Below are 7,650 nucleotides of genomic sequence, written 5' to 3'. Positions count from 1 at the left end.
CTTAAAATAACTCTGTAAATCTTCCAATCAAGGCAAAGTTTCCCGCTGACTCATCGGTATTGTTAATTGTCCTTCTACCAGAATATCAGATCCAGAGAATCAAAAAGAAAACATGACTCCGACAATGTTAGAGTTAACAAGGAAGTGAAGTAGAGCTGCATTTTTTTCCACATTCGTGATTCACCAGATGTCCACAAAAGATTCCTCTCTTTCACTCCGAATTCTGATCACTGAGAAAACATCATGACCTACAGTAAGTACGTCTCATATCCATATCCGTCTCTTTCAAATAGGATTATGAATTCTTGGACTTTTCCAGGCAGGATCAATGCCGTCATGGGTAGTGACTGTAACACTTGAGGTAAATTTCCACTCACTGCGTCGACGAGTGGAGGATTAAGGTGTCAAGTATGTAAATAAAGCCTGACGTTTGATAGATGTGGAGGACTTGTGTGTGTGTGTGTGTGTTCTGGTTTGTGTCACTCACTGAAATGGGGCTGTATCTTCCTGGGAGCAGTGAGCGTCGAAACCAGAGACGGCCTCTGTTTCCTGTTTATAGCATCTTTGTTGTTAATGCTTTGTCCCTGGAGACAACACAGAAACCTCCAGCTGATAAAAAGGGCAGAAGAAGAGTTAAGAATAACAAGAAGACAAACAGATTTGAAGTTTCGATGGTGTTGTTTTTACCACAGCTAATCTCTTATTTGTTGTGATATCTGACAGTAATCTTGTAGCACTATCTGTAAACACGGTGATACTTGCCTACTAGAAATGTTTACAGTATATCTGTTATAGAGAGTGTGGGCTCGATTGCCTTTCTTTTCACAAACAAATCAATTAAAGATTAATGGGATGTGGTGCAACCGAAAACTAGTGAAACATGACTCTGTCAAGCAAAACATGCAACCTGTTGTTTGTGAAGTATAGCAAAAAGAAATACGTCCACTATTATACAAGGACTCGTGTGTGATAGTTTCAGCAGGAACAACAAGAAGAAGTGAATCCTCTGTGACTCAATTAGGGCAAAGCTCCCGCACTAAATGACAGAAGATACTGACCAAAGCAGACTCATGACCTTTGAAAACAACCTGTGAGTGGGAGGTCTGAGGAAAAAGGCAGAGATTGAGGTCAAGCTCCATTTGACATTGTTTAGAGAGCATAAAGGTCTCAGGTCTCCAACCAGGGCCTAACCTGAACTGTTTGACCCCAGAGAAGCTCTGATGGATGCTTTACAGATGAGCAGTATACAGGCTGCTGGGGATCGGCAAAAATACTTTTATATGTAGAACATACATAATTTTAAGTACGCATGGATTTAACGTCTGGGTATAAAGCAGAAATAAATATGTGGGGGCGAGTTTGTCACACCGCAGAATAATGTGTTATTAGTCGCCCCCGCCAAATTTTAATGATTAAATAAATCTCCAAATGGATAAAGTTAGTCTTCACAATCATGAAAAAAAACCAATATTCTCAGCTCTGAAATCCTGGGGGCATGTCTGCTTAAGGTGCTGAAACCACTCCCAGTCGTGGGTGAGGGTTTATTACAGTGGGCAACTCCGGGGTCTGAGAAATGAAGTTAATGCAGAAGTGCCCTAAACTTGTATTCTTTCTAACAGCCAGCAGGGGGCGACTCCTCTGGTTGCAAAAAGAAGTCTGATTGTATAGAAGTCTATGAGAAAATGACCCTACTCCTCACTTGATTTATTACCTCAGTAAACATTGTAAACATGAGTTTATGGTCTCAATCGCTAGTTTCAAGTCTTCTTCAATAAAGCATGATGTTCATTTAGTAAATTATGGTCCCATTTAGAGCCAAATAGACCATAAAGCAGGGGATGCTTTAGGGCGGGGCTACCTTGTGACTGACAGATCGCTACCATAGCGTTGTCCGGTCTTGGAGTTGTTCGTGTTTTTGTCTTTTGTCTTCTTTTGTCATCTTTTGTCAAGATGGCAACGGCCAAAATGCAGCACTTGAGGCGTGAAAACGGCAGTCCAGAAACCAATGGGTGACGTCATGGTGACTACATTCACTTATTATACACAGTCTATGGTTGATTACATATAGGCTCGTGCAGAGCCTATGATGTAAGCACAAGTTTAACTAACTTGGTTGTGATTGGCCAGCGAGCCCAGCCCTGGAACACGCAAAACAACGTAAAAACTTTATGTTTTTTTTTATGGCCCCATCGGATTTGTCTCGGTATGCCAGATGGCTAGTATACCCCTGCTTGCAAACTGTAGGCTGTGGTAAGTAAGTGTAACTCGTGATTGAGTGGGAGAACCACTGATGCTATATGCTTATATAGAAATAGGGGAAGGGTTATGCTAAGGATGGCTCCAGTGCGTCATTGAGCCATGATTTCAGGCCCGCCCAAAAAGTCCTGAACAAAAATGGAGAAAAACAGTTTAATGGTCTAACTCCACAATTCAGTACTATACAGTTCACAGTCTTATCACATGTTTTAAGCACAAATTTTCTAAAATGTGTTTAGAAAGAAATCTCCGATTTTACTTTACCCAGTGCACAAGTCCCAGTGGGAATCAAACTCTTAACCCTTTGTGTTAGTCCTAGAATCAACTCATTGAGCAAATCAGGACCCCTAGAAACATTAGACCAATGGTTCCCACCTAACCAGGAATCACTGCATTCTACACATTAAGCTATACAATTAAGTCACTGGTCAAGCGGAGTGTTTTGTAGATTTACCACTGCCCTCAAGCATTGTCAAAGTTCCCCTTTATGTCAACAACTGTGCACTGGTCACTGATCCCTGTAATGGTCACATTAAGGATGTCAGTGTTTCAGACACTGGCGTCAAAAGCAGTTGTGTCCAGTTTAACGGAGGCTCCTTGATTTAATGACCATGTGACATTAGGCATGGGAGTACCCTGAGGTTATCCTTGGCTGGAGCCAGACTGTGCGTCTGCCAATCTGGCCCTGTTTTTCTCACTCCGTCTCACCCCCTAATGCTCACACTGTGGGTCAGTCGGCTCTGTGCACCCCTCAGGGAAGCTTGGACTGGTCCACAAACTGCTGATTAGGGGGGTATTAAAGCTTCCTGCGAGAGCTTCAGCAGATCAAAGAGCAGAGGACGTTGGGCAACTCAATCCCAGGACGCAGGCTAATCAAAGCTAAATTCTGGATAAGCCTCCAAGTTCCACCGTGGGCCAATAGCTGTAGACAATGTGATTTTGATTAAGGCTGATGGCACTGGGAAAATCCATTCTCTTTGAACCTCCACAGGGTTAAAAGCTAAGACCACCTCTGTGACTGACAGCCATGAAACATGGGAGCTCACAAACTACCAGCGACATTTGCCAAAGAGTAGAATCAAAGATCTGCGAGCGCGGTGAGCTCTTGCAAGGTTGCCCCACTGGGACACATTATGAAAAGTACCCACATGTTTGAGCTGAACAAGTTAACGTGAAACATTTGCCGTCGTTTCAAGCGGCCGGGGGCCACAAACTCATTAGAGACAAACAGACATACTCTCAATAGATTTAACATCATAAAAAGTTGTAAATTCAGATGGTGTGTTTGATAAATGGCTGTCATTTCAAATCAAGCCGTACCAAATAGAAGAGTAGGACATTAAAGAGCTTCATATCCTTGGCTTTGATCCATGACTTGTGGTTTCATGGTCATTTGGACACTGGTTGAATTACATCTCACATCTTGGCACAAATGCTGGTTGCTTGTCACTGTCTTCGTCAAGAAGGCAACAAACGCTTTGGCACCTGGGTGTGAAGCCTTTGGCCTGGCAGCAAGCTGCAGCGCTCCCACACTCATTAACCGGAGCACCGTTTGGTGAACACATGGCCGATCCAAACAGACACAACGCAAGCGCTCATGAATTAAAATCTGAACTGTATTTTAACTCTACCACACGTTTCAAATTATATCAGAATGCTTGCTTGCTGACTTTAAAACCAAAAAAACATTTGAGTATGTAGAGTTCAGCTCTAAACTCTGTTAAAGATTAAATCATGAAAGACGTACTTGTGTGAACCTAATCGGGCACAAACAAGATGAGCAAACTGCGCCACGTCACCACGCCTCGCATCCCTACAAGATATGTCCACTTAGTCTCATGTTTTGGGTCAACATGGGTGTTGACAAGCATCGATTTGTCCACATCCGACCACCCCGCTGTTCAAAAAGTCGGGTGTAAAACCATGCATGTCCCCACAGGCTGGGATCCCTACATGGTAAAAGGTCTGTGTCTCCTGTTGAGGGACAAGCACAAAGGAAGGCCAAACTTCCATCCCTGAGGGGACAATAAGGCCTGTCACAGGGACACTTACCCTGCTCAACACCTCTGCCACAGGACAGGTGATGAGGCTCTTGTCTTCCTGCAGGGGACGAGGATAAATCAGAGAGGACTATGGGACCGCAGAGAGACGGACAACATCCTCTTTCATCCGAGGGTGAATTACAACAGGAAAAGCTGTTGGAGCGTGACTCTCCTTAGACGAGGCTTTGTTCGGCTTGTTCGCTAACTGTGGGATTTAGGCCCAATCTGCAAACCATCCCTAATGGTCGGTGTAGCTCATTATCTAGCCTACAGAAGCCATACATCACCAGGCATGTGGAAACCATTTTGATTTCACCTGGTCTCTCCGCTGTAGGGGTACAGTTAAGGCGGAAGTGGCCTGTTTGGGATGTGGAGCGCTCCATAATGATGCTAATTGGTGGTGTAGATGTAGAATAGGCCCAGGTTTTATAGGTTTGAGCTGGTGTGTCTTGAGAGGAAGGTAGTACTGAGGCGATTAGCCTGGATCGAGATCCACATCTGTTCTGTGCCAGCTGTTTGACAGATTCTTTTGGAGTGCATGGGCAGGCTTTCCGTCTGTGATCAAGACCTTTGAAGTCTGTCTTGCTTCCAGTAAGCACTGACTGTCCAGATTCATCCTCCATTACGGGACTTTACAGTATTTCAAAAAGAAAAACACCCTCACATGACAATGGAGTTCTTCCAAAAGCCTATCCCCTGAAAAAATGTGAAATTTGAATTGCAAGGTGGAAAAATGTGCTTTCCCAGTTCCATAGACAGTGAGATCATCAGAAGAGAAAATAGTGCATGATTAAAAAATGCATTCAGAAGCCACAACCCAAACTATTTAATTTCATAGATAAGAGTTTATACTTTTCTCTTATACGAAGTAGCACCAGCTTGAATTACTATGTTGGTTACATTAATTTCACACATTTTCTCAGCAGTAAAAATATATAAACTTCCATTGAAACATCCATCCAAAATGTACATCTCCATTGTCCACCTGTAAGCTCTCAATATCTGTCAAATTTAGTAAAAGATACTGTATACGTCTATGTCACACTATCATCATGCTGGGAAGTGAGATCATAGATTGTATATATGACATGGATGTAGTCACCGTGACGTCATCCATTGGTTTGTGGACTGCTGTTTTGAAGCCTTGAGTTTGGCATTTTGGCCGTCTCCATCTTGGTTTTTGGCTGTTGCCATCTTGTTTTTATTTGCAACCAGAAGGGATTTTTGGTGAACAAAGTGCTACAATTGACTCTAAATGGGACCATAATTCACTAAATGAACATCATGCTGTATTGAAGAAGACTTGAAACTAGCGATTGACACCATAACCTCATGTTTACAATGTTTACTGAGGTAATAAATCGTGAGAAGTAGGCTCATTTTCTCATAGACTTCTATGGAAGCAGACTTCTTTTTGCAACCAGAGGAGTCGCCCCCTGCTGGCTATTAGAAAGAATGCAAGTTTAAGGCACTTCAGCATTGGCTTCACATCTCAGAACCAGAGGTTGCCCACTGATTCAGACACAATTTAGGATGGTGTTGTATGTACAGATTGTAAATCCCTTTATAGCAAAGTTGCAATTTTGAACTTTATAAATAAAACTGACCTGACCTGATTTGTAAAAACTAGGGATTCCTTGACATATTTATTATGTTTTATGTTCAAGTCTGTGCTCTGTGTTTTACCTGGCTGCAAAAGTTCAAGCTGACAGCAGCTGCTGTTGTTTGTGATGGATCAAACTACTTTCATAGCCACATTACAAGCCTACATGACGTGAGTATCACTTTAATATCAGGACTTTAATAAGACAACATAGAAGGGCTCTTACGCCAAAATCACAACGTCCTCATTTTCAACTTGTTCCAACAAACTTTTACAGCGTTCAATATTATTGCAGGTGGCAGCGCTGCCATCTAGACATGACAACCTCTCCAGCCATCCAGCTGACAGACACTGACCCACATACAATAACTAATCCCTTATTTCCAGTGTTTGTTTTCACAGAATGCCTGAATGTGTTGGTTTGGGTTGTTTGTGTGAAAACCTTTTGGCTGTCTGACCTCTAAGTCTGACTGTAGAGGGCTTTTCATAATGCCAGCTCCTTCTCTGGCGAGGCCCTTTAACGTCTGGTGTTGTTTCACCACAGGAAGGATGTTCTGCCAAAGGCTATGAGTCTCTGAGCCAAGTGGAAATACCCAGAGAATGTCTCCTTATGTGATGAGATAGCTTCTCTCTGTACTTACACAAATATTGATCTTTAATATTAGGACATATTACACACACAGCATTCCTGCCATTCCCATCATACACTTCTCCAGGAAACAATAAGAGCAGTGAGCTGCCCAGACACATGTCAGCAGATGGCTCCGATCCACAACACAGCACGTCACACCTCGCTAGGATTTCGGCTACAACCCAGACGTCAGTCGGAGCCGTGGCATGTCAGAGCTCAAACAGAACAATGCTTCATGTACATCCAAACAACTGTGGCACCGGGTAAACAATTTGGACATATTCAGGACTTTCTGCGAACATCTTTTTCCTTCTTCTCTTTGTGAGCACTAAAACAAAACAATGTAGGGGCATGCTGTTCCTCCAGCAGATGCAACCACCAAACACAAGGCGTCGTATCTTGCAGGAGTGTGGTGGGGAGAGAGGTAAAGGTCGGCACAAAGGGCAAGATAAACAGAGGAGGACACACCAGTGTGAGCATGTTTAGGTCAACCACCAGGTCTGGGCCTTAAGTCACTACACTCATGTAGAGATGAGAGGAGGAGGAGGAGAGAAAACGATCACTGTGCGAGATCTTTCAGTGGATAAAAGCTGCACTGAAGATGAAATTACTGCAAAAGGTCAATGCTGTCTCCAAGAAATAATGTTCTTATACTTGCATTAGGAGAAATTTCGGTAAAGATCTTAGTTAAATATAAATAAAGGTAAACGTGGTCTTTTTCATTGTCTAACTTAAACCACAATCTTTCCCTAACATTAAAGCAATTTTTATGGATTTGCCACAAGGCAGAGGAACATATTTTAAAAATTGACATTATTATTATTTCATAAAGCTGATAGGGCGGCTGTGTTAGCAAACAGCTACCTGTTTATACATTCAGCAGATGCAAAGCATCATTAGCATTCAATGAATAAATGTACGTCCAACAATCACTCTTCTTTTAGCTCTGTTTTGGTCTCCACCAACTCCTGAGGGAAATATCTGGCTCTTCAGCAGCTAAATGCTTCGCTATGTTCACCAGCTAGTTGCTAACTTTGTCTGCTTGCCATTTGGTGCTGACTGTGGCATACTGCGGGTTTTTACAGTTTTTTTGTGCTGAGTTGCGGGCCGTAAAAAAA

The sequence above is a fragment of the Sebastes umbrosus genome, chromosome 11 (assembly GCF_015220745.1).
Source record: "Sebastes umbrosus isolate fSebUmb1 chromosome 11, fSebUmb1.pri, whole genome shotgun sequence".
NCBI classification, from domain to species: Eukaryota; Metazoa; Chordata; class Actinopteri; order Perciformes; family Sebastidae; genus Sebastes; species Sebastes umbrosus.
Note: the sequence above shows the minus strand (reverse complement) of the source record.